This window comes from Acinonyx jubatus, chromosome F2 (assembly GCF_027475565.1).
Source record: "Acinonyx jubatus isolate Ajub_Pintada_27869175 chromosome F2, VMU_Ajub_asm_v1.0, whole genome shotgun sequence".
Lineage (NCBI taxonomy): Eukaryota > Metazoa > Chordata > Mammalia > Carnivora > Felidae > Acinonyx > Acinonyx jubatus.
Genome location: NC_069394.1, coordinates 53381979 through 53405908, shown reverse-complemented (window position 1 = coordinate 53405908; position 23930 = coordinate 53381979). Strand labels below are relative to the sequence as shown.

The 23930-nt window shown below is 39.6% G+C and overlaps 1 protein-coding gene across 1 annotated transcript in view; it reads right to left on the bottom strand.

Annotated features, from left to right (window-relative positions):
• ZNF704 (zinc finger protein 704) overlaps positions 1-23930 on the bottom strand; it is a 238576-nt gene that overhangs the window by 131804 nt on the left and 82842 nt on the right. The gene's annotated exons all lie outside the window — the stretch shown is intronic.

The window sequence follows — 23930 nt, the reverse complement described above, 5'->3', positions numbered from 1 at the left end:
AAATTTGCTCTAATATATAGATAAATGCTGCTTTATATGGGAGACTTCACTGAATTATTTTTCTTCCTTGATAGGGAAAAGAAGATACACTATAAAGGATACAAACTTCATTCAGGAAGATGAACGAATATTTACCATAATTGATAAAGGGTAGCTCAAAAAGTTGGCTTTAAAAAATATCACTTGTAGGGGTGCCTGGGTGGCTCAGTCAGTTAAGAGTCTGACTTTGGCTCAGGTCATGATCTCACAGTTCATGAGTTTGAGCCCTGCCATTGGGCTCTGTGCTGACAGCTCAGAGCCTGGAGCCTGCTTCAGATTCTGTGTCTCCCTCATTTTTTGCCCCTCTCCCTCTCGTGCTCTGTCTCTGTGTTGGTCTCTCTCTCTCTCTCTCAAAAATAAATAAAAAGTATTAAAATAAAAAAATTAAAAGACAACACGTATCATTTGTATTATGCATGTAATTTTTCAACATTTCTAAACTTCACATCTCAAAATAACTTAATGCAAAGTCCATAATCATTATTTTATTGTTTAAAAGAAACTATTTTTAAATTATTATTTTTTTATTTTAGAGAGAGACAGAGAAGGAGAGAGGGGCAGGGGAAGAGAGACAGAGACAGAGACAGAGACAGAGACAGAGAAACAGAGAGAGAATCAATCCCACAATCCTACGATCATGACCAGGAATGAAATCAAGAGCTGGACCTCAATCGACTGAGCCACCTGGGCACCCACCATAATCATAATTTTTAATAGCTGCATAATATTCCTTTGGGCACTATATAATAATTCGCTGAAGAGTCCATTATTGTTAAACATTTAACTCAATTGCAATGGTTCATTTTAGTAAGTAGTAATATGAGTGACAAGTTTTTGTACACAGTTTTCACTGTGCCCACTATTTTAGTTTCCTTAAGCTAGAGCCCATGAAATACAATTACTGAATCAATGGTATAATGATTTTTATGCCTCATAGTAAGAACTGATAAATTATTTCCCAACAGAATTGTATGGCTTTATAATGTCACCAACAACGTAGGAGCTTATCTCCATGCTCTCCTGCAAATTATTGTTATTTAGACATTAGAGCTGAAATATTGTTTAATTTACAAAGATTTAGTTAGTTGTGGTTTACTAGTTTCATTTCTTTTGTGAAATGTCTATGACCTTTGCCATTTATCTCCTTGGATTTGGGGATTTTAATAAACTTGAATTAATTCTTTAAAAAAATTGTTTTTATGTTTATTTATTTTTGAGAGAAAGAGAGAGACAGAGCATGAGTGGGGGAGGGGCCGAGAGAGAGGGAGACACAGAATCTGAAGCAGGCTCCAGGCTCTGAGCTGTCAGCACTGAGCCAGATGCAGGGCTTGAACTCATGAACTTCAAGATCATGACCTGAGCCGAAGTTGGACACTTAACTGGCTGAGCCACATAGTGCACCTGCATTCTTTATAATAATAAAAAATATCAAGCTGTTAACTGTTTTCCGAACCAGTCTCTTAACACTTTTTTAATTTTTATATAGTTAAAATTTCTGTTTCCTATAATTTGTTCTGTTTATTCTAGGCTTAGAATGTTATTCACTATTAATTTTTTCTTTTTCATTTTGTATTTACTTATATTTTTTTACTTTCTGTCCAGTATAACTCAGTGTCTGTTTTGAGAGAAAGGGCAAAGTTGATTTTTTTTTTTAAATCATGCATAATCTTGCCCTTCCCCATTGATTTATCATGTGAGAAATGCTTAGTTATGTCAGGTTCTTCCCCTGTCTGCTTTAGTCCATTGATCCCTCATTAGCTTTGTGCCATTACTGCTTTACTAACTGTAGCAACACAGAACATAATACCCAGTTAATAACTGCTTGTTTTATAAATATAGCATCTGGCAGCCCTCATTACTAATTTTTTGGAAGTTTCCTCAATATTCTCTCTCACGTTTGCTATTCTTTCCCCACTTGACCTCCGCCACCAACATTTTATTTGGAACAATTTCAGATCTACAGAGAAGCTGAAAGAAAGATAAAATGAACACCTGTAGACCCTTCTCTTTGATTCACTAATTACTAACATTTTGTCACATTTTATTTTTCTCTCTATATATTTGTATATACACAACACACGCACCCACACTTTTTTTCTGAACTATTTGAGAGCAACCCAGACACATTATGACACCTCACCTCTAAATATTTCAGTATTTATCTCTTAAGAACAGGGCATTCTCTTTTAAAACAACACCATTCTTATATTCAGACTATTATCCAATACAGTCAAAATTTACATTTCCTCAACGCTCCCACAATTTATAGCTTAAAAAAAAGAGAGATCTGATCAAGAATCACCCATTACATTTAGTTGTTGTCATGCGTCTTTAATGTCTTTTAATATAGGTCTTCTGACCCATCTTTCTTCTCTCTCTTCCCTTCCTTTCTTCCCACCCTCCCTCTCTCTTTATCCTCTTCCTTTTGCTTTGTCTCTCCATCTCTCTTTGTCTCTTTTTTATCTTTCATGATATGGAATTTTTTAAAAAAGTCCAGGCCAGGCGCTTTATAGCATGCTTTTAACTTTGGGTTTCTCTGACGGTTTCCTCACGATTCTTAATACATCTTGAAATCCTTCTTTTTTTAAAAATTTTTTTTTAACATTTATTCATTTTTGAAAGACAGAGAGAGACAGAGTATGAATGGGGAAGGGGCAGAGAGAGAGGGAGACACAGAATTTGAAGCAGGCTCCAGGATGTCAGCATGGAACCCAATGCGGGGCTCGAACTCACAGACCGCAAGATCATGACCTGAGCAGAAGTTGGCTGCCCAACCTACTGAGCCACCCAGGCTCCCCATTTTGGAATCCTTCTAAGCCCCAGTCTCATCTTTTCCTTTCCTCACTTGCAGTTCTACCTCCAAAATCCTATTGGAATTTTGATAAGTACAATAATTATACAATAAAATTTTTGAAATATTCAAGAAAAAACTGCAATGAACCTTAAAATCAACTTAAGAAGAATGGACATCTTTATATTATATAAAATAAGAGTATATACTTCTTTAAGTCCACTTCTTTTGTATAACAAAATTAAAATAAATCTTCATACAGATCATACACTTCTCATTAAAAGTACTCTTACATTATTTTGTTGTTGAGATTTATTTTTCTTAAGTTTATTTACTTTGACAGAGAGAGCGCACGCACGCTAGTGGGGGAGAGGCAGAAGGACACGCACGGAGAGAGAATTCCATGCAGGTTCTGTGCTGTTAGTGCAGAGGCTGACTCAGGGCTCGATCTCACAAACTGTGAGATCATGACCTGAGCTGAAATCAAGAGTTGGATGCTTAACGGACTGAGCCACCTAGGCGTCCAAGAATTTTTTAAACTTATGTCTTCTTACTGGTTATAAACTGGAATCATTCTCTAACTAGAGGCAACTGCTTGCTTGCTTGCTTGCTTGCTTGCTTTCTTTCTTTCTTTCTTTCTTTCTTTCTTTCTTTCTTTCTTTAGTGGTCTTATTTGCAGTCACTTTACTGAACTCTAGAATTACTTTTATTAATTTCTCATTATTTTAATTTTTCTAGGTATGTGATCAATACTCATAGACCACGTGCTCGTAGAGGAAATGCGATCAGTGCACTTAAAGACAATGTCCAGGGTATAATCGAGTGACAGTGTCACTTATAAAACAATGTGCCAGCAGCTACCCCATACACTGCCATCTCTCCTCCATCCCCACTCCAACCCACCCCTGCTTCTCTGGTCGACATTGCGGTCCCATCATCCCACACAAATCACCTCATCTCTCTTGCTTACATCACCATTTTTCCTCCCATAAAAAGAGCACACACAAGCTGTGTTTTCTCTTTTTACCCATCACAATTCATCAAAGTCATCAGAGCAACTGCTGCTCAGGGCACAGGTGCCTTCACACGGGCTCTCCTTCCCCACTCTGACACTCTTTCTTAGATATCTCAGGAAAATCATTCCTCACTTCACTACATCTGCAAATTGAAAGGCAAGACAGGTGCCAATAAGACTCTACTGTAAGAAACGAAGTGAAATGAGGCCTCATACAGATTTGGTTCCTTGAACCTTTCACGTTACCAAAAAACTGTAAGTTTCCTATCAACTCTCACAAATGTACATCTACATTCTTACCCTTTATGTTCCTCTGTTTCAACTTCTTTTACTTTTCTTGTCGGCATTAAGCATAAGAAAGTTCACCTTATTGGCTTTTTGTTTTGCTTTGCTTTAATGAGTATTGAATCGGTTTCAGCGTTAGCTCTCAGGAAAGTTAGGGGACCCCATCACCCGTATGGTGCAGGCCAGGAGGAGAGGAAAATGGATGTGGATGAGGGACAAATGGGAAAGGCTGGGGTTTTGGAACCCCCAGGGTAAAAGTGGCAGCTCTTAGGAAGAGTCCAAAATCCCAGTCAAGTCTAAGTGAGGGCCAGGGCCATTCAAAGGCCAATGGCCGTTCTAGATAAATTAACGGCAGGCTGTGGGGCATTCCTGGGAATGTGACATGTATACAGCTCATTTCCTTGAAGTCATAACAGAGTGTTACATGCAAGTTGTGGTAGACACTAGAAAAATGCATCTAAGATTGCACAGGGAGAAATGACGGGTGGTCATATAGTATCCAGAGTTTAGACACTAGGGATAGACTGCCTGGGTTGGAATCCTGGGTCAGGTTTTGTTGGCTGTTTGATCTTAGCATCTTTATTAACCTCTCTAGTGCCTTGGTTCCCCTTATGTGAAAAATGGTGAGAACAAATCTCATAAGGTTTTTGTAAAGGTTAAATGAATTAACATATGTAAAGCATTTGGAACCATGCTTGGTATATAGTAAGTGTGCATTAGTTATTATTTCTAAAGTCATTATAATTATTATTCTTTAGGCACCAGAGGTCCCATGTAGGCTGGGTGAAAAGCTCCATATACCTGGACATAAACTTGGCCTCTTCCAAAGGAAACTTCCATCTGATAGTGTCCCTAAAATCCAGACAGTTTCAGCTTTCAATCAACAGACTCTATACCTCCATACAAGGAGAGACTTGGAGAGAAAAAGTAGTTACTCAGCTATTTTTCTCTGGTTCTTTGAGGGGGAGGCTGTCTGCTAGGTATGGATAGCTGGGAAAGGGCACGGACTGGAAAAAAGCATATTTTTAAGTATATTATTGCCAATGTAGTACATGTTGGCTACATCGTGGGTTAGATTTGCTCTGCTTTTTAAATTTATCCTTTGAAGTAAAGTTAGTAACTTTGCTTCCATGGAAAAAATATACATTTAATTCCAGAATATATGACTCCTAAATAAGTACAGTCCATTTGTTGGAGAATTTATGTATGTCTGTAAGAAGTTTAACAATCTCTAAGAGCTGCCTGCACATAGGATTACTTGGTAAAACACCATAGAAGTCTCAAAGAGCAAAATTCTGTAAGAGAGACCAGAAAGTCCAACACCAGAACACAATATCAGGTTAATCAGGTCCCTACTTTATAAAACTGCACGCTGTGTATTGGGGAGGATTAATCTGGCATTGCAATCCAACTGTGTGGCCAGGTTCTATAATTACAGCAACTCCTCTTAAGTTTTTTCCAAATCTGGTTCTAAGCCAAAGCTCTGCCCACATTCCTTTACTACTTCCTACCACGATACCTAGACCTGATGTTTTGAAGACCACGTTTTAAACCCTCTTTAGAACTATGTCCGCCCAACTGGACTAAGCCACCTACCTCTAAGCCAGTGCAGTCTAAGGGTACAGCCACCAAGAGTGCTCTCTGCCTAGAGCCCCTTTTCTCACAGCAGAGTGTGTTATGTCACAAATCATGAAGCAAATGCAGTCTTCAAGGGCCATTTTTTATTCTCATTTTAATCAGTATTTTATTTTTATTTTTCATTTTTGTTTTTTAAAAATTTTCTTTAAATCCAAGTTAGTTAACATATAGTGTAAAATGGCTTCAGGAATAGAATTTAGTGATTCATCACTTACATATGACACCTAGGGCTCATCCCAACAAATGGCCTCCTTAATGCCCATCACCCATTTAGCCCATCCCCCCCCAACACCACACCAGAAACCCTCAGTTTGTTCTCTGTATTTAAGAGTCTCTTATGGTTTGCCTCCCATTGTGTTTTTATTTTATTTTTCCTTTCCTTCCCCTATGTTCAACTGTTTTGTGTCTTTAATTCCACATGAGTGAACTCATATATTTATCTTTCTCTGACTGACTTATTTTGCTTAGCATAATACACTATAGTTCCATCCACATTGTTGCAAATGGCACAAGGTTTCATTCTTTCTGATCACTGAGTAATATTCCATTGTACATCTTCTTTATTCATTCATCAGTCAATGGACATTTGGGCTCTTTCCATACTTTGGCTATTGTTGATAGTGCTGCTATAAACATAGGGGTGCATGTGCCCCTTCAAATCAGCATTTTTATATCCTTTGGATAAAAACCTACTAGTACAATTGCTGGGTTGTGGGGTAGATCTATTTTTCATTTTTTGAAGAACCTCCATACTGTTTTCTAGAGCGGCTGCACCAGTTTGCATTCCCACCAGCAGTGCAAAAGTGTTCCTCTTTCTATGCATCCTCACCAACATCTGTTGTTGCCTGACTTGTTAATATCAGTCATTCTGACACGTGTGAGCTGGTATCTCATTGTGGTTTTGATTTGTATTTCCCTGATTCAAGGGCCATTTTTAATGAGATTTGCCACAGGGGTGCTCTTCATTATGAGCATCACTATAGTCTGAAAAGAAATCTATAAATGTACTAGTTACTGACAGGTATCATAGGCCCAAGGTTCCTTTCCTTTCCCCAGGTGCCCATTCCTTTCAATGGACTTCATAACAATGAATGTCTCTACTCTTTGTTTATTTACTTCAGGACACAAACTAAGTTGTATGATAGAAACCACTAAAAAATGAAAATCATATTTAAATACCAACTATACATTTGATGAAAAAAATAGTATCAAAAAGAATATTACAACAGAATTTCTAACAGTACTCACATCCAGCAAAAAACAGAAAGCTGGTTTATTTATGGTGGTTCTTGCTAAAGGCACGTCATACCTAGAGTCGATAAACATGGGGTTTGAACAGAAAGACTCAGGTCATCTGCTTCTGGTCTCAGGTTTGAATTTGATGATATAAACTTTATAGGTATTTACTTAGTACCTACTTATAGAAGTCCTTTTCTGAGCCTTCAGGAAACAGAGATAAGACACAACAAAAAGCTGTGGCGCCTGGGTGGTTCAGTTGGCTAAGCATCCGACTTCGGCTTGGGTCAGGATCTGGTGGTCTGTGGGTTTGAGCCCCACATCAGACTCTGTGCTGACAGCTTGGAGATTGGAGCCTGCTTCAGATTCTGTGTCTCCCTCTCTTTCTGCCCCTCCTTGCTCATGCTCTGTCTCTCTCTCTCTCAAAAAATAAACAAACATTAAAAAAAACAAAAGGCAGACAACAAAAAGCTAAATGTAGCAAGTTTACTATATTCCAGGTACTTTACGAACATTATCTCATGTGATCCTCACAGCTCTAGAAAGGAGTTATTATTCTGTATGTTTATGATGAAAACTATTCTTAAGAGATTTTAAATAACCTGCCCAAGGATCCAAGGCTGGTAAGTGACTACAGTTGGACCTAGCAGTCTGATTGCAGTTAAGTCTAGTTTTTAACCACTTGAGTAGACTGTCTCACAATCCCTGACCCAAGGAAGTTTATATGTAGAGCCAGGACAGTGCCAGTATAGACCTTATAACATGAGGTGGGATAAGATAAATGCCATCACAAGTGCAGAAGTCTCAGAGACTCATATCCAGTGGGAAGAAGCAGTAAAACTCTTGTGGGGAGGAAGGACCTCAAATGAGCTTTGAAAGATGTTTGTGTCTTAGGTGATGCAAGGGCAGGATTAGTGATGGTAAGGATGGAGGAAAAACTAGTCTTCCAGGAGGAAGGAACAGTGTAAGTGAGTTCAGAAACAAGACAGGAGCAGGGACAATAACAGCAAATGGTACCGTGAAGGTAAAAAACAAATAGGGAAGGAGAGGGAGAAGGAAATGGAAGATACTGCTGGCAGTATTACTATAAAAAGCCCCTACTTCCAGGATTAGAAATGTATTGTAAATTTTTCAAAGAGTAGGACACCACTATAAATTTCTAAGTAAGAGATTCCTGTGGACAGAAAGGAATAAAAATGGTACCAGTAGGACTGGAGAGGGAGGGATGGAATCCTCAAGACTTGGAAGCTGAATGGTTGCTGGAGCAAGAGGAGAACAATGGCCTCTGTACTGGGTTGAACGGTGGCCTCCCAAAAGGTATGTGCCTGCTCTGATCCCTAGAGCCTGTAAATGTGACTTTGTTGGGAAAAAATTTCTTCGCAGATGCAATTAAGTTAAGGCTTTAGAGATGAGATCATCTTGGATATCTGTGTGGGTCCTAAATCCAATGACAAGTGTCCTTTTAAGAGAAAGGCAGAGGAAGATTTGAAGCAGACAGAAGAGAAGACATGGAGGAGAGGAGGCAATGTGGCCATGAAGGCAGAGATTGGAGGGATGAGGCCACAATCAAAGAATGCTACCACCCACAGACACAACAAGAGGCAAAGAATGCACTCTTTCCCAGACCCCCCAGAAGGAACAATGGCCTGCCGGCTTTTAGACTTCTGGGCTCTGGAACTGTGAGAGAAAAACCATTTCTGTTAAGTTATCCAACTTGGGGTAATTTGCTATGGCAGCCCTAGGACACTAATACAGCATTCTTACTACAGAAAAGTCTGGAAGACAGCTGATTTGCAGAAGTGTTTAGGAACTGACCAATATAATTTATACAGTCTGAAGAAAACGTACATCACATGGGATAAAAAGATAGTAAGTTGGGCAGAGAAAGCACTGCAGAATCTTTTCCTGTGCCATATACTTAGCTCATTATCATTAGTTTTGTCTTAGCATTTGTCAAGATGTGAACCACACAAGCTAGCTTAAAATGCACATTCTTGGGCCTTCACTCCAAATTCTGATGCCTTTGGTCTGGGGTGGAGCTTAGGAGCCTGGTTTCAAAAGCATCCTAGGTGAGTCTGGCGCAAGTGATCCTTTAACACAAGACTGGCAAACTGTTTCTATAAAGTGTCAGGGGGTAAATATTGCAGGCTTTGTGGCCCTAACCTCTCTGTCACAAGTACCCTCGTCTGCTATCGAAGCACAAAAGCAACTGGTGTCAACACAGAAACAAATGAGGGTGGTGTGTGTCCAGTGCGCTTTTATTAAAATTTCTTTTGCATTTTTATTATATGAGATTGAATTTCAAACCATTTGCACGCATCACGAAATACCATCCTTTAAAAAACTTTTTCCCCTTATCCATTTAACAATGTATTAAAACAGGTGGTGAGCCGGATTTGGTCCATGGGCCATAGTTTGCCAGATTTAACATGCTGCAGCTTGCAAATCGCCGCTTTAAATGTTAGAGCTGAGATTTTGCGAGCCAGGGGCATGTCACGAAGCAGCAGGAGACAGAGGAATAGGGGAACATCTGATGCACTAGAATAACCCCCAGCATGCTGGCAGCCTCTGCTACAGCAGCAGCTCATAATGTACAACCCCATTTATGAAAGGGTGTCACTCACGGGAACAGAATCCTTCAGGCATGCTGTGGACAGACTGCGGACCACTGTGTAGGAGCAGGGCTGGGTAGACACGATGTAGAGACTGCAGCCTCCATGAGAAGGCCAGGTTGCCAGTAGTTCAGTTCTGTCCCCTTTTGTCCCGTTGAAGATCGTCTCTGAGAATGTAGGGGGGGTGGGAGGGATGATAGTCTCAAACTTGCTTCAACTATAAATCCTTCAGAATCTTCACTTTCTTAAATGCAATTAGTAACAGATGACTTTCAATGTATTTTGTGATGTTGGATTGTGACTGGGCACCAAAAATGTCAGAGAATTGGTACACTGTGAGAGAAGGCAACTCACCTTCCCCATTCCTGGGCAGTCGTCACTGCTGTCCCCTCTCTGTACCTCTGGCTTTGAGTTAGCCCAGCCGGGGTAGATACATCTGCAAGCCGCCTTTACTTGTGTCATAGACACAAACAAGGACACATAACAGAAATCCGTGACAGAACCAAGATTCAATAAGATTTCAATAAGCTGGAACTCTGGGCTCAAAATAACAAGATGAAATTTAACTAGGACAAATGTAATTGTCTGCATTTACATTTAAAGAGATTCAATTATAAAAGCACAAGTTGGAGGAGAGACTTTATGAGCAGCTGCGTGATGTACCAGTTCACAGGACGAAGGCCTCAGGGATGTTTTAACTACGGTCTCAACCAGAGCTGGTGAGATGGGGCTGCTAGGGCACCTAATATAATTTTAGGCTGCATTAATGTAATTACAATGTCCAGATGAATACAAGAGTCCACTGTAGTCTGAAATAATCAGATGACATGTAGAGCCCTTCAGCAGTTCTGGGCACTTGGTTTTAAAATGAACGTTAAAGTAGTAGGAAAGGTATTCATTCAGTAATGGGACTGTAATCAGAGGAGGGCCAGGGTAGGAGAGAGGCTGAAAATAGATTTTACTGCGAATATTTGAAGAAGCCGGAGTGGTAAGCAGTGCTGTTGAGGGAGTGCTTGCAAATATTTGGAAATGAAGCGTCGCATTTTGAAAGTTAAAGTACGCAATCAAGGCAACATAGGTCAAAGCCATGAGAGTATAAAGTCTACATATTGGATTCCCGGAAAGCAGACCCGAAGGTAACCTGAGAGAGTGTAATGTGTGGCTTCACCACACGTGTGTACATCTACCAGGAAGTGGGATCGAGAGTGGGAGTCACGAAAACAAACATTCCTCTTGCCCATCCTGCACTGCACAGGGAGAGAAGTCCTGTCCATCTGAGAAAGATGAGAGCGTTCTATTATCAGAGTCTAAAGCCATCAAACATTTAAGTCATTCAATTTAAGTCTCTTCTTGTTCTGACTCCACGTTCTGGCAACCTGCTTAAACTTCAGATAATCTGACTTCCATTCAGCTTGACTACTGGAAGGGGGTGTAATATGGTTCTTATTGGCATTTTTAAAAATGAATAAGCCTTACTGTTTAGAATGGTTGTAGGTTTGCAGCAGTACTGAGTGGCAAATACAGCCAGCTTGCATACACTCCCTGCCTGCTACCCCCCTACCCTACGGACAGCCTTTCCCATCACGGACATCCTGCATCACAGGGGTACCTTGTTACATTGGCTGAATCTACACTAACACATCATTGTCACCCACAGTGACATTAGTGTCCACTTTCAGTGTTGTACATTCCATGGGTTTTGGTAACTGTACCCACCACTGCAGTATCATACGGTGTAGTTCTACTGTCCTCAAAATTGTCTGTGCTTTCCCTATTCAGTCTTCCTCATCTTCAACCTTTCTCAACCACTGACATTTTTACTGTTCCTGTAGTTTTGCCTTTTCCGGAATGTCATATAATTGGAATTACGCCCTGCGGAGCCTTTTTAGATTGGCTTCTTTCACTTAGTAATATGCATTTATGTTTCTTCCATGTCTTTTCATGGCTTGGTAGCTCCCTTCATTTTAATGAAGAGTATTCCCCGGTCTGGATGGACCACAGTTTAACCGTTCATCTACTGAAGGACATCCAAGTCTTGGCAATTATGAATAAAGCTGCTATAAACATCTGTGTGCGGGCTTTTGTGTGAACATGAGTTTTTAACTCCTTTGGGTAAATACCACAGAGCGCGATAGCTAGATTGTATGGTAAGAATATGTTTACTTTTGTAAGAAACAGGCAAGCTGTCTTCTGGAGTAGCAATACTGTTTTGCATTCCCACTGGCAATGAATGAGAGTTCCTGTTGCTCTTCATTCAGCATTTGGTGTTGCTGGTGTTCCAGATTTTGGCCATTCTAAAAGGTCTGTAGCAGTATCCCATTGTTTTAATTTGTGATTCCCTCATGACATAATCTGGAACATCTTTTACACATGTTTATTTGCCATCTGTATATCTTCTTTAGTGAGCTAGCTGTTAAGGTTTTTTGCCTTTTTAAACTGGGTTGTTGTTTTCTTATTACCGAGTTTTAAGAGTTCTTTGTTAATTTGGATACAAGTCCCTTATCAGATGTGTCTTGCAAATATTCTCTCCCAGCCTGTGGCTTCTTGTCTTCTCATTCTCTTGACATTGTCTTTCCTTGAGCACATGTTTTTAATTTTAAGAGGTCCGGCTTATCAATTGGTCCTTTCATGGATTGTGCCTTTGGTGTTGTATCTAAATAGGCATCATCATACCCGAGGTCTTCCAGGTTTTCTCCTAGGCATCTTAAAAAAAATTTTTTTTAATGAACCTTATTTCTTAGAACAGTTTTACAGAGAAATTGAAAATATAGTACAGAATTCCCCTAAACCTCCTCATCCAGTTTCCCCAATTATTAATAACTTCTGTTAATATGGTACATTTGTCACCATTAAAAAAACTAGCATTGATCCATTATTATCTACTAAATTTCTTAATTTACTCAGATTTCCTTAGTTTTCCTAATGTCCTTTCTCTGCTCTGGTATCCAATCCAGGCTACCTACACTAAATTTAATTGTAACATCTCCTTAAGCTCCTCTCGCCTGTGATAGTTTCTCAGACTTCCCTTGTTTTTGGTGACTTTGTAGTTTTGAGGAGTACAGGTTGAGAGTTTTATAGAACATCCTTCAATTGGGATCCATATAACTTTTTTTTTTTTTTTGCAGGATTATAATGGGAACATTGGTTTAGGGGAAGAAGATCACAGAAGTAAGATGTCATTTTTATCACATCACATCAGGGGTATATAGTAGTAACATGACTGTACCGCTGATAACCTTGATAACCTGGCTGAAATCATATTTGTTAGGTTTCTCCACTGTAAAGTCACTACATTTTCCTCCTTTATACTGTTCTCTTTGAAAGGGGGTCACCATGAGCAGCTGACAGAGAGGGAGTGAGGAATTATGCTCTATGTCCTTGAAGTGAGAATATTTACATAAAATATTTGGAATTCTTCTGCACAAGAGATTTTCTCCCCTATAACTTATTTATCAAATTGTTTATTTGTATCTATATGGACTCATGGATATTTATTCTTTATTTTGGGTTATCATCCAACACTATTGTATTGTATTGTTTAAACTGTGTCAGTTTTGGATATTAGAAGCTTTTTCTGTTGGAGCCTGTGGTCTTTGACATGCACCCAGTAATGTGGCTTTTTAATTCTTTACTTTCTGGCATGACAAGATTCTTCAGGCTCATCTCGTGTATTTCTTTTCTTAGTCCTAAAATCAGTCATTTTTCCAATCCCTGGTTCCTTTTACTGGAGAATGGGATTGAAAACCAACATCTGGGTGTTAGGGTATGCTTGTGGCTACCAGAGTATTATTGCTTTTAAGTCATCTCAGCTGACGGAGGAAGGAAGTATGTACTTGTATACTGACCCCTGTTTATACACATATCTAGAGATGGGGCATCTGATTCTAAACCCCTTTCTCATGTGCTGAGTTGCATTCAGCTACCCTGTCAACTCCAACACATAACAGCTTCTATGTCTATCAGGAACCCATTGGCCTTTACTTGAAAAATGTCCTGCCACACTGCTATATGCTACTCTTTCCCTGCTTCAAACATCCATGGGGATTTTCGGTCTGGAGAAGAAAATATTTACAAGGGATATAATAGTTGCATTCAAATATTAGAGTGACTGTCACAGAGATGTGAGGCAATTTGGGGTTGCTCCTTAGGGCAGAGCCAGAACCAACCATGTAGGTTATATGGAAGACAATTTGAAGTTAACATGAAAAATATATAAAATTCAGAACTTTGTTTTATAAATGAATGGGCTCTTCTTGAAAAGCCATAAACTCCATAGAAATAGGTGGGCTCCTAGACTGGGTCACCATTAGCTTGTCCTGGATGTTATGATGGAGATTCTTGTACTGGGTCACAGATTAGACTTAACCAATAGCCGTTGTCTCCTAAGGCAAAAAGTCTTAGTTAACACCTTTTTAAAAGCTACTTTAAAAAAAAATCGTCTTATAATATAAACCCATGTGCTTATAGCTCAGAAGACTAGAATGTATTATCAAAAAATGAATAAATAAGGCTCTGATTATATTATACAAAAAGAACACATTTTTAGGAAGTCCCCCTTAGCTGTTAAACACAGAAGTAAAATATACTAAAGAACAGAAGAGTCTTGTTTTTATTGAATAAATGTGACTGAAGTAGAGGTGGATAGTATACGCTTTAATTGCAAAGATTACAGCAAATATTTGAACCACTGCAATAACCTCATGTAGAGAAAAGATTTTGAGCTCTATTCTACATCTGTTCTATGCTGTGTGCTAGTTCATCTGATGAGAAACTTCTGGGATAGCATCCAAGGAAATCAGGCAATTCTGAACACCTTTTTCAGAAATGCTGCCAGATTCTTTTTCTTTTCACCTCCCCTTTTCTTCTTGACAGTTATGCATATGGGAGCACATGTGTGTACACGCACATTTGCACATGTGCATGCACACTCACACACTTTCACTCTCCTTAAATAAGTGGTAAAGGTCTAGTCATGTCACCAACATGTCATCAGCAACTCAGGTGTTCCTACTCAGAGAAAGAATAACACACAACCTACAACCATCAGAAGATGGAAGGGCTTCCTAAGCTAAGCTTTCCATAAACACAGCCATGGCATCAAGCGGAGGGTAACTGTATTTTGCACATGCACCTATATTCTTATAAACTGTGCAGAATGAGATCATCAGGAATTTAAATGAATAAAATGTATTTCTACTGACTCAATGGAATGGCTGATTCATCTAATTTTCTTTTCTTTTTTGTTTTTTTTAAACAGCAAAGCAAATTTTTACTGCTTTGTGCTCACTCCTTCCCAGTATATTTTCTGGTGACAACAATCACAGCTCAGTTCCACTCTCCCTCCCTCCAATTTCTGAGGTCTGTGGTTCACAATGGAGCTTGTGACTGAACATGACCAATGGGTACCACCGGTATGTTATGAAGAAAGAAGAAAAGAATTATAAAAAAATTATTTCTTTTATAAAATTCTCTTATATAAAATCTTAATTACAATAAACCTTTCATCTAAAAATGACCACTCTAATGGAGGTGGGGGAGGTGAGTTTCTTCACCAAAGTGTAACCATAACGATTCAGAGGGTTCCTATTTTCTCATACTAGCAGGATTTCAAGTATATTTGCAAATTTCAAAATCAAAACATATTATTTTTATTAGTAAAATTCCATGCATGACAATAATCAGCATTTTGTACAAATGCAGTGACATGATTTTTAAGAAGTGTTAGAACCATTAAAATAGTTGAATACTTCTATGAACATAAAAAAAGGAAAACCAATAGAGTAAAACTTTACTCAGTTGAAGCAAACTCATTCATAATTTGTGAAAATCTCACACAAAAATCTCTCACAAAAAACTCACGTCTTGAGTTAGTAACTCTTCCTGACTTTTAAGACCATCAAATTCATAACTTTTAACAACAAATGATGAAAAAAATTGATCATTGAAATAGAATGGCAGACACTACCAGCTGCCAATTCTATAACCAGTTTCCCCTTCTTTCTTACTCTCAGAATGTTTGGCATATTTGGGATGGCAACATTCCCAGCTCAGAAAAGTACTCTTCCCAGGGTGTGGGAGTGGCCGAGTGACAATTCTGTTCAATGAGATGTAATTGGAAGGCACAAGGTGGCCTTCAGGAAAGGGACATTCAGAGAAAGCTCTTTTAAAAACGCTTCCCCTTCTGCTCTGCCTTTCCTCTAGTGTCTGCCTGGAAAGAAGTACAATGTCAGAAACAACAGAAGAATGTTAGGTCTAGGAGGATGGCAGGCACCTATGAAGGAAGGTGGAGGGCAAAGCCCCAAGGAGCATGGGCTTATTATAACATCCTGAGCTACTCTATAAAGTAGGAAGTGCTTTCTTTTAGAATTCTTATTGCATGAAGGGGAAAAAACGAATTTGTTTAAGACACTCCTACGGAGGTTTCTACTACATGTTGCAAAACCACTTTTAACTGATAAAAATAATGTTGAGCACCCTTAAGTGATTTAAAACTATCCACTTAAAACAACTAATATACTCACTACTGCCCAATTTTGTTCTGAAAGCAGATCTCTTAAGGTCCTCTACTCTGAAACAATCCTGGCTGAGTTTGAATAAATATGGGCTCCTGAAAGTAAACTTTCATTAAGAAGAGTTTAAAATTAAAATTGTCATTGTCTGGGGGATGAGGTACATCAAGACATTACAAAATGTTAAAGCAAAGTGAAATAGCATTATATGTCTCACTAATTTCCGTTCTGAGCCTTCCCATCTGATGACACAATGTGTAATCCGGGGGAAACTGTAAATATGCATACTCCAAAAACAATCATTAGGAAAAAACCAGAATGATTCTGTGAAAGAGAAAAACAGCATTTTGATGCCTGTTTTAAAGTGAAGAGATGATTAGAAAACTGGCCCGACATTGTGAGGAACTACACGGCATGGACGTCAACACGCACTTCCGAGAGGGTCTCTGCATCACTGTGTCAGACGCTGGTGACGGAGGAACTAGCTCTTAATTATCGTGTCAAATTATAGTGACCATATTTAGATAGGCAGAATATATCGTAAATTTAGACAAAGTATTGTAATTGACTGAATTAAATTGGTTGTTAAAGATGGCAAACACCAAGAACACTACAAAGATCATAAAGAATAATCTCCCCCCCAAAAAGCCAGGTGGTTCAGCTTCAACGATTAAACACTGGATGAATACAATGAAGTCAGTGTCTCCAAAGCTTCTGCCATTATCCCAAGGTTGTGCTTTGGTCTCTGATGGGGATAAGGATTATTAGACTCAACAAAGGTTGTCAAGAAGAAACAGAGGAAGGGTAAATCTTTATGAATGCACTGTTTATATGTTAAAATCAAGTGACTTGTCAGTCAACAGATATTTACTGATAAGCATGCACATCAGCCTCTGGTCACAGAATGAAAGTAAATGAAGTGGGTAACAGGGTGGAAGTGTAGGGGGCTGGTTCTAAGTGCTACACCATTGCCCATGTGTTGTATCAGCTAGAAGTTGCTGTTATCACTGTTTATTTAGTGTGCATTAGTATCAAGTGGGGGGGGGGGGATTTGGAAATAAGAAACCTGCTTGAATCCCACCCCCAAGAGTTCAGGTTTCAGCTGTTCCAGAATCAGGCCCAGGTAAAATATTATTTGAGAAATACCGCAGGTGACTCTATTGTGTATTTAGGGTGGGGGTTCCTTGGGATGGCCCTTGGGGATGGGCAGGATATCGGATCAGTGGGGAGAAGGAAGACAGGAAAGGGAAGGGGGAAGGGATGATCAATGGCGAAAGACAGGGATGAACAGTGAAGACAGTGTGTCAGAAAATTACAGGAAATAAAAATCACATACATACATAGGATGGGGCCAGTTTATCGACTTTAAAAAAAGTGGTGGCAAATGGGAAACTATGGGTGAAGAGTTGACCAAGTGACAATGATACTAAAGAAAGACTGCTGTGGCAGGAGCCCAAGGGATGAGTTCCAGCACAGGCAGAGAAGCAGGAAGAGCAGCTCAAGACAGGTGCCGAGGTCCCAGGTGAAATGATGAGGTGCAGGCTTGCGTGGGGGCACACTGGGCACAGTGGGCAATCTCCGAGAGCATGTAACTAAGATGACTGGAGGATGCTGTGTGATACCAAAGGAAAAGGGGAAGGACTAACTTAAGAGGAAACACAGAAGTTGCTGCAGACAACTAAGGAAGACTTAACTAAAAATCCAGGTTGAGAGATCCTTGTGAAGAGGGAAAAAGAAAATGTACATCACAAGGCCCATACCTCAGGGTGGAGGGGGTGAATGAAGAAAAGAGCCCACGGAGTATTTAAGATGCAGCATGAGGTTGGGGGTGGGGCAGGAAAAGTGGGCACTAGAGCAAAGCATTACAAGTTGAAGTGCAGCTGGTTTAGTACTTACGTGAGATCTTTCAGCTCATTAAGAGGAAAAAGGGATTGCTCTGCCCAATATATTCAGGTGAAACAGAATTAAAATGAGAGTGAGGAATATAAAAGAGTGTTTTGCGTGTGCAAACGTCCTTGCACTTTTGGGTAAAATAGGATGGTTAAGGACCTTCTGCTCACACTCCACACTTGTGAGAGAAGAGTATGTGTAGAGGGGAAATGGAATGATACCGTATTTGTAGCTAGAGCAGTCCTTGTGCTTGGAGATCCTTAAGCAGAAATAAACAGCAGAATCCTCCCAAGAATGGGAAGGAGATTTCCATCACCAATCAAAGCAGGTGATAAATGCAGGGCCCAGAGTTATACATTATCAGAGGAGCAGGCTATCCCAGGTGCAGGAAATGACTAGAACCTTGGAGGCTCATTCTTAGTATGCGAATAACTACTGAATCTCAGTTATGGGAGCCATAGTCTCATTAGCAGACAGATTCATTGGAAAACATGGTTCACTGAACTCCCCTACTCCAAAGGTGACTACTATCTCTACCTCCAAAACTCTTCCTTAGTCTGTGCAGGGAGAATCCACCAAGGCTCCCACAGATGAGTTTTCTCTCCGTGCAAGGTCACCTGGGCTGAAAGGACGGTGGCAGTACTGCCAGGAAGGAAGTGAGGACCAGCTAGGAAGGGAAGCAAGTGTTGTGGGGAGTAGAGAGCCAAGGAAAAGATGTGTTCAGGTGTACAGGTTAAGTTTGAAGTATGTCTGGGACATTCATGCAGACACATTGACAGGTGGCTCGAACTATGGGAACAGAATCCAGGAGGATGGCCAGGTTGGACTTTTGCTTGGGAATCAGCTCACGGGGTGGGGGGGGGGGGGTGCCTGACCTTGGAGTAGGTGAGCTCACTGAAGGTACGGGACACTGTCTGTCAGCCCTCAAACATTTGCTGAGTGACTGGAAAAGAGAAAAACAAGGCTGAAGAGCAGAGCCCTGAGGCACCATCCTATATGGGAGTAGAAAGAAGAGGAAAGAAAAGAGACAGAAAGGAAAAGGTCAGTGAGCAGGAATGCTGGAAAGTTCAACACCACGAAAATCAAAGGAAGGAAATTCAAGGTGGATTCATTTTCACCTATTAAATTGATAAAGACTTTAAACAGAACTGCTCAGATTTTCTGGGAGTGCAATTGCTGGTGGGAACGCAAGCTTGAACAACTTCTGCAAAGCAATTTGGCAATAGATGTCAACACCCTCCTAAAGTATGCATATTCTCTAATTGGGAATATTTTTTCTCAGGTTTATCAGTTAGAAATATGTAAGAATGTGCACAAGTCTTAGCTACAAGATAGTTAACATTGGTGGCATACTCTAAAATTACCTCCATGATCCCTATCCTCCTGGTATTCATACCCTTGTATAATCTCCTCCTTTTGAGTGTAGGCTGGCCTAGTGATTTGCTTCTAAAAAACAGAATACAGCAAAGGTGATGGTATGTCACTTCTTTGATTAGCTTACAATATATATTTTAAAAGTTCATGGGGTACCCAGGTGGCTCAGTTGGTTAAGCGTCCGACTTTGGCTCAGGTCATGATCTCCCGGTTTGGGAGTTGAAGCCCTGCGTCAGGCTCTGTGCTGACAGCTCAGAGCCTGGAGCCTGCTTCAGATTCTGTGTTTCCCTCTCTCTCTGCCCCTTTTCCGCTTGTGCTCTGTCTCTCTCTGTCTCTCAATAAATAAACGTTAAAAATTTTTTTTTAAGTTCAAAAAATTACATGTTATAGGAAACTGTTACTTGGAGTACATATGTTTTATGTATGTAAATATAAAGGAATGAACAGAAAAATACATACCAAGGTGTTAATAGTAGTTATCATCTGATGACTGGTTTATGGGTGCTTTTTGTTTTGTTTCTTCTGCTTATCTATACTTACAAATTGTTTAAAATGATTGGGTACTGCCTTATAATAAAAAGCACAATGAAATGCATGAGTAAGAATAAAAGAACAATAAGCAAAAAGGATCATCAACAATACAGACCACCACAATAAATTAAGGACGTCTCATTCACTCTTTCGTCTCATTCATTCTTTTTATTGATTGCGTTCTATGTGCCAGTATGAAAACTGAGAAGAGTTAGTTGTTTTGATTTGGCAGGGAAAAAGCAACTGGTTATCTGAGACAATGCAGTGTCGCTTCTTCATCAGTGGAAGAAGGGTGATTTGTTCCTACTTGCTAAATGCATTGGATAAAATCCAATATAAACAAGAAAGTAGAAGAATTTCAAATAATGTGGCAAAGACATCTTAAGTGTCGCAAATGGGTGGGAATCACTACACAGTCAACATGTGAAATCTATACTTGATGTAAATAGTAAGAAAATTGACATCAGTTGGACAAAACTGAACAGTAACACAGTCACAAGAATGAGAGAGTCTAGGCAGTGAAAATACAAATAGACCAGATGTATGCACACCACAGAGGAAGAGAAATGTATTATTGCTATGGAATTATTTTATTTTACTTTATTTATTTTGAGATAGAGAGTGTGAGCAGGGGAGGGGGAGAGAGAGAGGGCACGCGAGAGAAACCGTAGCAGGCTCTGCACTGTCAGCACAGAGCCCCATGCAGGGCTTGAACCCATGAACTGTGAGATCATGACCTGAACCCAAAGCAAGAGTCAGGCACTCAACTGACCGAACAACCCAGGGGCTCCGCTACAGGATTCTTTTTTTTTTTTTTCCCAACGTTTATTTATTTTTGGGACAGAGAGAGACAGAGCATGAACGGGGGAGGGGCAGAGAGAGAGGGAGACACAGAATCGGAAGCAGGCTCCAGGCTCTGAGCCATCAGCCCAGAGACTGACGCGGGGCTCGAACTCACGGAACGCGAGATCGTGACCTGGCTGAAGTCGGACGCTTAACTGACTGCGCCACCCAGGCGCCCCATGGGATTCTTAATATCGTTTTGGTGTGTTGGGACTTCTGTGCTTGGATGACCTGTTTCTTTCAAGTACAAGTAATTTTAGGGCAGAAGCTTGAGTTCTTCAATTCTGTGATCCTTATGAAGAAATATACCCATACGGTAATAATTCAGAGTTTGATTCTAATGGTAATTAAATAAGAAAACTATCAGGTCAAGTTGACTGTCAAAGAAAACTGCTGTTCATCTTATAGCTCAACATTTCAAAGATCTTTCTTAGAAACAGCTCACGAAGAGGCAACCACCCAATATAAAAATACTCTTCAGAAGAAAAAAAAAACGCTTTGGGGCAGCAAGATAACACACTGAAAGAAAGTAAAAAGTTATTTTAGTTTCCAAACATGGCTTACTTACTCCCAGGGAGAAAGCTGTACAACATTAAACCAAAGCGCCTAGATAAAGGAGATCAAACAGTAAAACTGCCAAGGTTTTTACAAATAAATGCACAGTTAATTACAGATTCGGCTTCTGTTGGGACACACACAAAGCTGGGCCTGGGTTGGTTGGGTACAAGCAACAAGTGGATGTGTAATTACCATTTTGAATAAGTGATCCAGTGATGGTAGATGTGTAAGATGATGAAATGGCAGTGAAAGTTGAGACTCAGGGTTGGAGGAAAAACTCTGGCATTATTTTCCTTGTCTGGTCTCTATGGTCCTGTGGAGAAAAAGTCCAAGGAACTTTTTCATGTAAGCTTATGAAAACAAAAGTGAAGGGCCATGGAGTCAACGTTTGGAGCATGAAGCAGCGTGTGGGGATGGAAGTGCAGAGGGTGAACACGGAATTGAATAAGTCAGTATTCAGAACCAAGATGAGTGACATATCTTATTTCCAGGATGCAGAGAGAATCCAGATGTGGGGAAGTCTCTCCCCTTCCCCGGCCCGGCCCCTAGTTCTACACATGGAACTATGAATAGCAGGAGAGATACTCAGCAGGGACAGACAGGAAGTACCAGCACCGAAAAATGTGGAGACAATGCAAATCAAATGAATAACCCTTGGGTTTCTGAATGGAACTTGCCTTCTCCTTTTTAAAAAATGCTGTTCATTCTATTTAAATGGCACACTATAAAAATGGGACTGTAACTTGTAATTTTGAGATATAAAATGTGAAACATAAAACAAGGGGTGATAAATCAGCTAGAGGCCAATTAAAATACTTAGACTGTCATTCAAAGACATTCCACCAAATGTAATAAAATGAGTGGGTGGTTGGTTCTATTTTAATAACTGAAGGCTGCAGGAAGATTTTATTTCTTCAGACTATCAGCCAAATATACCCAGGACTGACTGGAACATGGAGAATACACTTTTACATTATGTTAGCTATAAAATGAAATAAAATGTCTCGAAAGACAGCATCAGAACAGTGTTCTGATTCACAATAAGGCTCATCTGAGGTTAAACGATACTTTATCTTTGGTATTTTATAATGATATTGATAAACAGTATTTGTGTAGTTACTGTAATAATCATATTGTGTTCAACATTATTCCACCATTTTATCGTAAAGATGAAATCAACTGATGTTTCTCAATGAGGGTGTACCAGTGTTTGGGGCAGGAGAGTTATTCACCATTCAGAACTACTTTTGCACAACCAAAATTGCCCCCTAGATATTTCCAAATGTCTCCTGTGGGCAGAATGGGGCTTGGTGGTGGTGATGATACTAATCATCCATTGGGGGCATCTGGATGGCTCAGTCAGTTGAGCCTCTGACTCTTGAGTTCGGCTCAGGTCATGATCCCAGGGTTGTGGGATCGAGTCCTGCATTGGGCTCCCTGCTGAGTGTGGAGTCTACTTACGATTCTCTCTCTCCCTCTGCCCCTCTCCCCTGCTCATGTTCTGTTGGTCTCTCTCTAAAATATAAATAGAGCTCATTTGTTTAATTAAAAAAAGGGGGGGGAGCACCTGAGTGGCTCAGTGGGTTAAGCATCCAACTTTTGATTTTGGCTCAGGTCATAATCCCCCACTTTGTGGGACTGAGCCCCAAATCTGGCTCTGCACTGACAGGGTGGATCCTGCTTGGGACTCTCTCTCCCTCTCTCTCTGCTTCTCCCCTGCTCCTCACTCTCTCTCTCAAAATAAATAAATAAACTTAAAAAAAAAGATTCTCTTTCTCCCTCTGCCCCTCTCCCCCACTCTCTCTGTAAAATTAAAAAAAAATTGATTCTGACTGCTATAAAACCTATGTTTTTTAAATGGCATAACCATTTGATTCTTTGAAAAATTGATTCTTATCTAAAAAAACCAAAACCTGGAGATTACTGTTAACATTTCAAATTATAGGATGTTATCCAATAATACATATTAAAAGTTGCAAGAAAAAATAAATATAATAATGTGCTATGCTTAAGCATTAAATTAAGTCGTAGATTGTTTTAGAGTTGATTGGGTTTATCTTTTCATTGTAGACCTGAACCCTGAGGTAAATGCTGATTTCTCCTGAGACAAGGCAATATTTAATGATGAATCCTAATGTTTCTTGACAGTCTATTCTGGAAGAGATTTTAAGAGCTCAATTTGTCCAAGTGCCTAAAACATCTATAAAAACAGATGTCAAAAGGGAGGTTTCTGCTTACCAAGGGTATATAGTCAATAGAATGGAAGAAACCAAGTCTCTTGACTTTTAAGGCACAGTTCTTTCTTCTAGTTTCCAGACTTTGGAATTTTAAGACCTCAAAAATATTTTTTAAAAATTGGGAACAAACATAGAGTTGCTAATGTTTAAAGTTGCCCGCAATTTAAGTATTAAAAACAACCTTTCATCTATCACCATGATTCCATAAAAGAAAAGCCATTTTAACACCAAAGAAGTAGGAATTACTGTCCATTAGGCTGAAAACTTTCATCATGGACCAATGTATACAGGCTGTACTAATACCACTTGATTTTTTTGTGTTTAATATTTGTTTTGGTTTTGTTTTTTACTAACTTCTCTTATTTCTTTTTT